This window comes from Eubalaena glacialis, chromosome 3, assembly GCF_028564815.1.
Source record: "Eubalaena glacialis isolate mEubGla1 chromosome 3, mEubGla1.1.hap2.+ XY, whole genome shotgun sequence".
In the NCBI taxonomy this organism is placed as follows: domain Eukaryota; kingdom Metazoa; phylum Chordata; class Mammalia; order Artiodactyla; family Balaenidae; genus Eubalaena; species Eubalaena glacialis.
Genome location: NC_083718.1, coordinates 189,008,090 through 189,016,931, shown reverse-complemented (window position 1 = coordinate 189,016,931; position 8,842 = coordinate 189,008,090). Strand labels below are relative to the sequence as shown.

Sequence of the window (8,842 nt, the reverse complement as noted above, 5' to 3'; positions counted from 1 at the left end):
GGGGGCAGAATTCAGAGGGAGGTTTCCCCTTGGAGAGTCCTGCAGAGAGGGGCATGGGGGGGTGGTGCAGGGACCATGACCCAGTTCTTTGGCACGTCCAGTTTTACAGCAAATGGAAGGACTTCGAGGGATCAGGTAGTGGTTTCTGGAAAGCAGTGGACATCCAGGTAGAAGTTTAGAAGGGGGCCCAGGCTAAGATTCAGTGCTCGCTGAGGATGGGTGACAGCTGATGCTGTGAGAGTCCATGGTCTCCTCCAGGGAGAGGCTGTAATGAGACAGGAGGCAAGACCCTGGAGAGACGCACCTATGAGGGCAGGGAGGAGAGGAGCCCAGGAAAGGGGAGAATCAGAGGAGGGAGAGACAGAGACAGACAGAGAGAACAGGGGCAGAAGGGTCAAGCGGATGAATGCCAGGCCATTGGATTGGGCAGCTCAGAGTACACTGGGCATTATTTGGAGATAAGGAGACATGCTGTCTGCAATTTACCTGCAAATGATTTAGAAAAAAAATACATACACATAGAAAGAGAGAGAATGGTAAAGCGAAAGTGCCAAATGTTCCCAAGTGGAAAAGCTGGGCGAAGGTTTTGGGGAGATTTTTTGTGATGTTCTGGCAACTCTAAGTTTGAAATAAAATCCCCTTGTTTTAAAAAGAATACTTTGCGGAGAGTGCGAGACGCTAGCCGGACAGCGGTGGGTTAGCCCGCGCAGACTAAGCTTTGGAGAAGTTTGAGGCTGAAGAAAAGGAAAAGGAGGGCGCTGATCATTTGAAGGGTGGCATTTTTAAACGATGGGGATCTGGGAGGAGGAAAAGGTGCTCGAGAATATTTTAGGGCTGAAACTACAGTCTCAGAGGAGGGAGAGGGGAAGGAGGGGGAGGGGGACACAGGAATGAGGGGGAGGGGCTGAACGGGGTTGAAAAATGTGGGCTCGAGCCAGGGTCAGCCTTGGAGTGGAAGTGGGGGCCCTTTGGAAACTGGGGCCATTTACCCCCGTGGGAGTGAGGTGGGCCCCCCCTCAAGTCGGCCACCGGAAGCGATTGCCCTTTTAAGGCGCGGGCAGCCGGCGGTGAGTCACGCGGGCCCGCCCCGTGGGCGTGCGCCGCCCGCCCCGCCCCCGCCGCCAGCGCGCCCCGCCCCGCCCCCGCTCCCTCCGCCCCCCCCGCCCCGCCCCCACGCCAAAGGGGCCCCGGCGGTCGCGGCGCAGGAAGTGGGCTCCCGGCTCCGCTTCATTCCTTTCCCCTGAGCCAGGCGTCTTCGCGCCTTTATCAAAGTTATTTTTACGCGTTGAGAAATTTTCAAGTGAGCACTTGTGCGGTGGCACCTTCTCCTTGTCGCGGTTGGGCCTTGAAGAAATTCCCCGGCTTATTTATAGCCCGTGTTTATTTTTACTCAAGTCCTGAACTTGAGCCTCTGGAAGTAGTCTGAGCTGAGCGGCGGCAGATCGGGAGGGAATCCTGGCTTTGCGACCACGGATCCAGTAACTGGGTCTGTTCTGTGACCTGGGGGAGCCCCCGCGGGGCCGAGAAGAGGGACAGACCCCAGTTCAGTGCCGGGCTAGGGGCGCTGCCGGAGACCCCGTGCAGGCAAAAAGCGGCCTTGGCCATCCAGCCCCTCCCGCAGTGCACTTTAATCTCAACCCCCCACTCCAGGTGCAAAATCAGACCGCCCTCGTCCGCCCTTACTGGTTGTTCCCTTCTGAGATCGGATCAGTGGCCTCAGACTTTTGAGGAAAGTGATGACTTAGGTTTTGCTTGACCCTGAAGCTCAGACTTACGCACCCTCTTAGTCTCTTGGGGGCTCCATGCGGTGACGTGGAGCCCTTCACAGAAACAGGTAAGTTTCCTAAGCGGTAGGGAGTTACCCCTAGCAGGGTGGGGTGGGGTCCTTGAGGAGCTTTTCCCTCTCCACCCTCATATTTGCTGGGCCTGCTCTCAGCCAAGGAAAGAGCCACTTTAGGAATGGAAACAAGTCGAGGTGTGACATAAAGAATGGGTTTCAAAGCCGCCACACGCGGGCCCCCTCGCATGTATTAACACAGTGAAATTTCCCAGAGGTTGTCCAGAGAGGGTGTGGATTTACAGTCCTGGAAGACAATTTTGACAAAAACTCCGGATTTGGCCTTGAACGTTCGGATTCCCTATGTGACTGGCTTGCTCGAGCCTGATGGAGCCCGCCTTTCAGGGTAATCTTTGGGGCTCATAATTCAGCGCTGAATAGACCCCATCTTGGTTCTTTTACATTCGCCTGGAGCAGTTAGACTTTCCATTATCTCTCATGAGTCAGGGCCTGTTGAATTTATTTTACATTTATTTTAATACAGCCCGGAGTTGGCTGAGGTCATCCTCATTCAGCTCCAGACTGTAAAACGCCATTAGTCCAGCAGTTCAATGTAAAAGAAAGGAACAGAGGATAGTGCTCTTTTGTTTGATTTTGCTTTTACTCTTCCCAGAAAATGGGTCTGTGGGTGGGAGCCCAGGGATAACAGACCCCTGGTCTGAGGCAGCGATTCTGCAGCTCCTAGTGACCGCTGGGGGCCCCTGCTTCCGGACCGGCAGCCTGGGAGCTGCCTGACTGTGTTTTGTTTGCAGGTAGATGGATGGACGTGCAGAGGGCAGGGAAACCATTAAAAGAGAGGGTTGAAGCAGAAGACTTTCTGCCTAAACTGGCCTCCTGGTGGGAGGGCTCCTGCTAAGACCACCCTCAGCCTGGATGCGTTTAAACCCTCGTGGTTCTGAAGCTTCGTAGCCGCCGCTGGCATGTTGTTAGTATTAGGTGTTTCATCTTTTAATTTCTACCCTGTAGGAGGGGAATGCCTACTTCAGTCAGCTGGATGCTGACCAAAAACGTCCACCTTGTCCGGGCACTTGGTCCTGACCTAAGGTGCTGACCCATCCTAAAGCAGGTAGACAAACACCCGTTCTAAAATCTGATTTGAACTTTGGGTTATTGAAAACGGTGCTTTCTTCTCTTGATTTTATTCCTTTATGCTTCATTAGTTTAAAGAGTTGTTTATTGAAAAGTTATGAAAATTATGAAGCTCCTAAGAGCCCAAAGACAAAAAGTCTTTTGAATGTTGCAGTAGGTATAACTCTCTACTTTAGCTCTCCAGTTTTCTGTGATTTCGGCCTGATTTGCTTATGTATGTACCGGCATACTTTTTATTGTCTTGCACGTTATTGTGATTAGCAGGTACTGCGGTTTTTACAAATTGGAGGTTGTGGCAGCCTTGTGTCGAGCACGTCTGTCAGCACCATTTTTCTAGCAGCATTTGCTCACTTCTTGTCTCTGTGTCACATTTTGGTAGTTCTCTCAGTATTTCAAACTTTGTCATTATTATTTTATTTATTATGATGGTCCGTGATCAGTGATCTTTGATGTTACTTATGCAAAAAGATTATAACTCCCTGAAGTCTCAGATGATGGTTAACATTTTTTTTAACAAGAAAGTAATCAAGGTATATACATTGTTTTTTTAGACCTCATGCTATTGCACACTTAATAGATGACAGTAAACATCACTTTATATGCGCTGGGAAGCCAAAAAATTTGTGTGACTTGCTTTATTGGGATTTCACTTTATTGCAGTGGTCTAGAATGAAACCTACAATATCTCTGAGATATGCCTGTGATGAAATTAATTTCATTTTCCTCTTTTTATGCTTCAGGAGATGGGAAGAGTACGTTTAATGTGATTTCAAAAACATTGGGCTTTTGGAAGGAAACATTCTAAATAAGCATTGCTCTTCGTGGTCCTAGACATGAACGAATGCCGGTCTCAGTATCCATTAAAATTCATCAACAACGGGACCGCAGAAGGTGGCCGGATCTGGAGTTGATGCTTTCCGTCCAGAACAGACAAGACTGGCTGTGCAGAGGTGTCATGGGCACCTGGAAGGTCCCCTCTATTCACGGGGGTTCTAAAACCGAGCTTCTCAGGAAACCTAGAAATAAGATATTTTTTCCTCCTAAATGATTTTTAATAATGGCAGTCACATCAACCATAATTTATTTCAACCTCACTAGTTGCAAGTATGTAATAATTTACATACCTGTTGTAAAGGAAGTTTTGCTGAGCAAGAAAGATCAGAGGGAAAACATCTAATTTATGTAACAGAAAAACATGTTTGTCTTGATTTTAGAAGCCCTCATTTGTATATTATTAATTTAATTTTGATTTAAATGATCCTTCTCTGTTCCCTAAATAAATCTGCCAGTGTCTTCAGGGGGCAAGATTCTATTTTCTCTCACTTTGGGTTTCTATAGTTTTGAGGGTAATATAACTAAATTTCTTTTAAAATATTGAAGGGGATCAAAATACGTCATCCAAAAACACACCACTTTGGCATAAGGATTATTTTGAGCTGAAGGCAATTGAGAAAAAGCAGACACAGGAAAGGCAATCTGCCATCCCCGTATCTGCCTAAAAGTAGGTCATAAATTTCTCTGGTGAAGATGTTCTCCCCTCTCTCATACCAGGAAGGGAAGAGCAACCTTTATCACTGGAGATGGAGATGTCACCAGGATGACTCCGCATAAATAAAACCCTGCTTTATCTTCCATTAGTTTCTCCAATATATTTACCTTCCCATGATTTACCACTCCTAGAAACCAAAACCCTTGTCCTCTGTCTTTTCACTTCTCAAAAAATTTTTTCCCTTTGTTAAAATGGTATATAAGCCCCCTGAGTTTAACCACTTCATTTCTTTTCTATGAAGTCCTCCATGTGTGTTAAAATTAAAATATTAACCCATACACATAAAAATTAAAAATATTAACATCAAATAAAATTTGTATGCCTTTTCTCCTGTTAATCTGGCTTTTGTCCGTCTAATTTGCAGATCCCAGCTACAGAACCTAAGAGGGAAGAGGAAAGAGGAAAGAGTTTTTTCTTCCCCAACAGTATTCTCTAATTAGACTAATTAAAATAGGTGATCCTATAATTCAATCTGATCTGTATGATTTTATGATATGGATAATTAGTTTTGAGGAAGAAACATCCAATTTATCACCATAACATGGAACCATTTGAAAATTCTTTCCAGATTTATTTGTGTCCCTCCCAGACACCCCAAGAATATCCATTTCCTGAGTCTGGAGACAAAGCAGATAAGAGATCCTGACTGCAGAGATTTGAAATTTAAAACAACACAAATGTGAATATGCTCTTCTTCCATTTGCCAGGCAATTCACCACCTGGCTGGTCTCACTGGCTGTGCTAATTGGTCATGAGAAGGAAGTGGCTAATGGCTTCCTTGGAATGAGTGTGGGCGTGCTGGAGATGACCCAGAGCCTGAGAAATAAATGCAGTTTAGCTTAGCAGTAAGCCAGGGAGAGCCCTCATTGTCACCTTCGTCATCACCATCACCTCTGTCATCCTCCTTCTCTTCCTCCTCCTCCCCATCATCGTCATCCACTCATCATACCTGCCCCTGTACACAGTGCCCAGCACCAAAGCAAGCACTTCACAAGCATCATCTCACAGTCAGTTCACAAGCATCATCTTCACAAGCATCATCTCACAGTCACGGAGGATCAGAATCTTTCTTGGGATTCCATTCCTATCCAAAACATCATGATGACAGTTCCAGGGACAGACAGTGAGAAGTGTGCATCTTCCTGTCTTGAGCAGCAAACGCAAGCTGGTTACTGGGTCCAAAGAGAAGACAAACCAGTTCAGGACCAGGTTTAGCTTCTTAGAAAGAAGAGTTCCCAGGAATAACTGAATCATTCATTCCACAAAGATCTGGAGTGCCTGTAAAGAACGGGGACTGTGCTAGGTGCTGGGGTTACAGGGATGAACGAGGCAGAGGTGGTCCCGACCTCAGTCTTCCATTCCTAAACAGAACCAGTAGGAACAGAAGAAGCAGGCAGTCAAAGATTCTGATCCTCTCAAACCCAGGACAAGATCAAAGAGAGCAGACGACTGTGACGTCGAAGAGAGAAGAAAGCCTAGCTGCTCCCTGAGACGGGAGAAACCACGTCTTCTGGAGAAGCAGGGCCCAGGAAGGTCTCTGCGAGAGAGATGAGTCACGGGGGTGGGGTACTCCCAGCCAGTGGGAGCGGCCGGGCCGACTGGACCTGGAGATGTTCTGTCTCCCCGGAGCGACCACCCATCCACGTGCCCACCTGCTGCAGTGTCCACCCAGGGGCCACTGGTCCGGGCGGCACCTTCAGGAGACTGTGGGGTCCTGGGCCCGACGCTGGAGGAAGCAGAGGAGGGTTTCCCCAGCTTCCTCCTGCTGACATGAGAACAGTTGAAAGAAGATGAGGGAGATGAGTGATTGCTTATTCGGGTTTTGACTTCCTGGATCTTGCTCATCTTAAGATACCAGGAAAAAGAGGCTCTTAGCTAGAAGTGAGCACACGGGGCAGGGGCAAGAATGTGTTTGCCTGAGGACTGGCTGCATCCCGAGCAAGCTTGGAGCTGAATATTTCGGAGGAGGGAGAAAAACTCCAAGGCATCAATGACTTGGGTTGCTGTGGAGGACGGTGGGGTGACGTAGAAAGAACTGGAGGCACATATATACAATGGAATATTACTCGGCCATGAAAAGAAACGAAATTGAGTTATTTGTAGTGAGGTGGATGGACCTAGAGTCTGTCATACAGAGTGAAGTAAGTCACAAAGAGAAAAACAAATACCGTATGCTAACACATATATATGGAATCTAAAAAAAAAAAAAAAAAAGTTCTGAAGAACCTAGGAGCAGGACGGGAATAAAGACGCAGACATAGAGAATGGACTTGAGGACACGGGGAGGGGGAAGGGTAAGCTGGGACGAAGTGAGAGAGTGGCACTGACATATACACACTACCAAATGTAAAATAGATAGCTAATGGGAAGCAGTCACATAGCACAGGGAGATCAGCTCGGTGCTTTGTGTCCACCTAGAGGGGCGGGATAGGGAGGGTGGGAGGGAGAGAGACGCAAGAGGGAGGAGATATGGGGATATATGTATATGTATGGCTGATTCACTTTGTTTTAAAGCAGAAACTAACACACCATTGTAGAGCAATTATACTCCAATAAAGATGTTTAAAAAAAAAAGAAAAAGAACTGGAGGGCAGGAAGTGCCCAGTGATTCACCTGGGGAACAGTTAGGACAGGCAGAAATAATACTCGTGGCCCAGAAGTAGGATCTCACAGAAGTAGGCTATGCAAGAGTGCACCCCATCCTAAAGGGTGAGACCTGGCCATAAGTCTGAGGGATGCGGGGTGAAGAGAGAGGGAAGGTAAGAGAAGGCCAGAAGGTAGCTGTTGTCATAGCATGTTGTGGGCCACCTGGACCCAGGAGAAATCCCATCCTGGTTCAGACAGAACTCCCCGTGGGCAGAGAGCAGCATCTAGGAGTGACATCTGAAGGAAGCCTCTTTGTGTAAATCAGTTTCTTTTTTTTTAATTTAATTTTTATTTTATATTGGAGTATAGTCGATTTAAAACATTGTGTTAGTTTCAGGTGTACAGCAAAGTGATTCAGTTATACATATACTTATATCCATTCTTTTTCAGATTCTTGTCGCATATAGGTTATTACAGAATATTGAGTAGAGTTCTCTGTGCTATACAGTAGGTCCTTGTTGGTGATCTATTTTATATACAGTAGTGTGTATATGTTAATCCCAAGCTCCGAATTTATCCCTCCCCCTGCCTCATGTTTCCCCTTTGGTAACCATAAGTTTGTTTTTTTGTTTTTTTTTTTAAACATTAGCTTTTTTTTTTTTTTAAACTTTGGGTTTATTTATTTATTTATGGCTGTGTTGGGTCTTCGTTTCTGTGCGAGGGCTTTCTCTAGTTGCGGCGAGCGGGGGCCACTCTTCATCGCGGTGCGCAGGCCTCTCACTGTCGCGGGCTCTCTTGTTGCGGAGCACAGGCTCCAGACGCGCAGGCTCAGTAATTGTGGCTCACGGGCCCAGTTGCTCCGCGGCATGTGGGATCTTCCCAGACCAGGGCTCGAACCCATGTCCCCTGCATTGGCAGGCAGACTCTCAACCACTGCGCCACCAGGGAAGCCCCATAAGTTTGTTTTTGAAGTCTGTGAGTCGTAGATCAGATTCTTTCACAAACCAAAGTTTGTTGAGTATCAGCCATTAGCCAGGTACTGGACAGGTACTTGTTCACACAGTGGTGAACAAGACAGATATCAGAGTCCCTGCCCTCCTGGACCTGACCTCTCAATGGCAGGAAGCAAGCAAAAACCGAAACCAAAATCAACAAATAAACAGACTAGTAAATACAATAATTGCAACTCTGAAGAAATAAGAGCTAAGATGGAGAGTAACTAAGGGGGACCTACAGAGGGAAGGGTAATCAGAGGAAGCCTCCTGGAGGCTGTGAAATTCAACCTGAGACCTATAGGAAGAGAAGAAGCTAGTTAAGCAAAGAGGAGATGAAATAGCAGGTGCAAAGGTCCTGGGGCAGGAAAGAGTTGGATATATTCAAAGGCTGGAAAGAACAGGGTAGGAGTAGTATTGGTTGAGCTTGGTGAGAAGGGAAAGGAGGCTATGGGGATTGCAGTAAAAATGGATTGTGGGGCCTTCTGACAAACTCTTGACTTGCCTTATTAACAATTTCATGTCTCAAAGCAACCACCCCCAGGAATGGCTACCATATGGAGGGGATGTTAGACAAGCAGAAATGATAGAAACCTGGAAGTAAGCAACTGTGTGACCTTAGGGTTCATGATATTCGTGAAGGATAATGTAGTCAGGTGTGTGTTCTGATCTTTAGTGTGGGAGATTTCAAAAGACTTTGAGGAGCCTTATGATTCTAACACGTGCATCTCAAAAGGGGAGATCAGAAAAGTTGGAAACTCTAGCTGTGTAATTAAAAATGACTTTCTT

General features: G+C 46.7%; 1 long non-coding RNA gene across 1 annotated transcript; it reads left to right on the top strand.

Moving 5' to 3' along the window:
- Window positions 1–1,193: 1,193 nt before the first annotated feature.
- Window positions 1,194–4,743, top strand: LOC133088974 (uncharacterized). Its single transcript, XR_009700565.1, has 3 exons — window positions 1,194–1,834; window positions 2,804–2,903; window positions 3,667–4,743. It is a non-coding gene; the product is annotated as an uncharacterized LOC133088974 (long non-coding RNA).
- The last annotated feature ends 4,099 nt before the right edge of the window (window positions 4,744–8,842 follow it).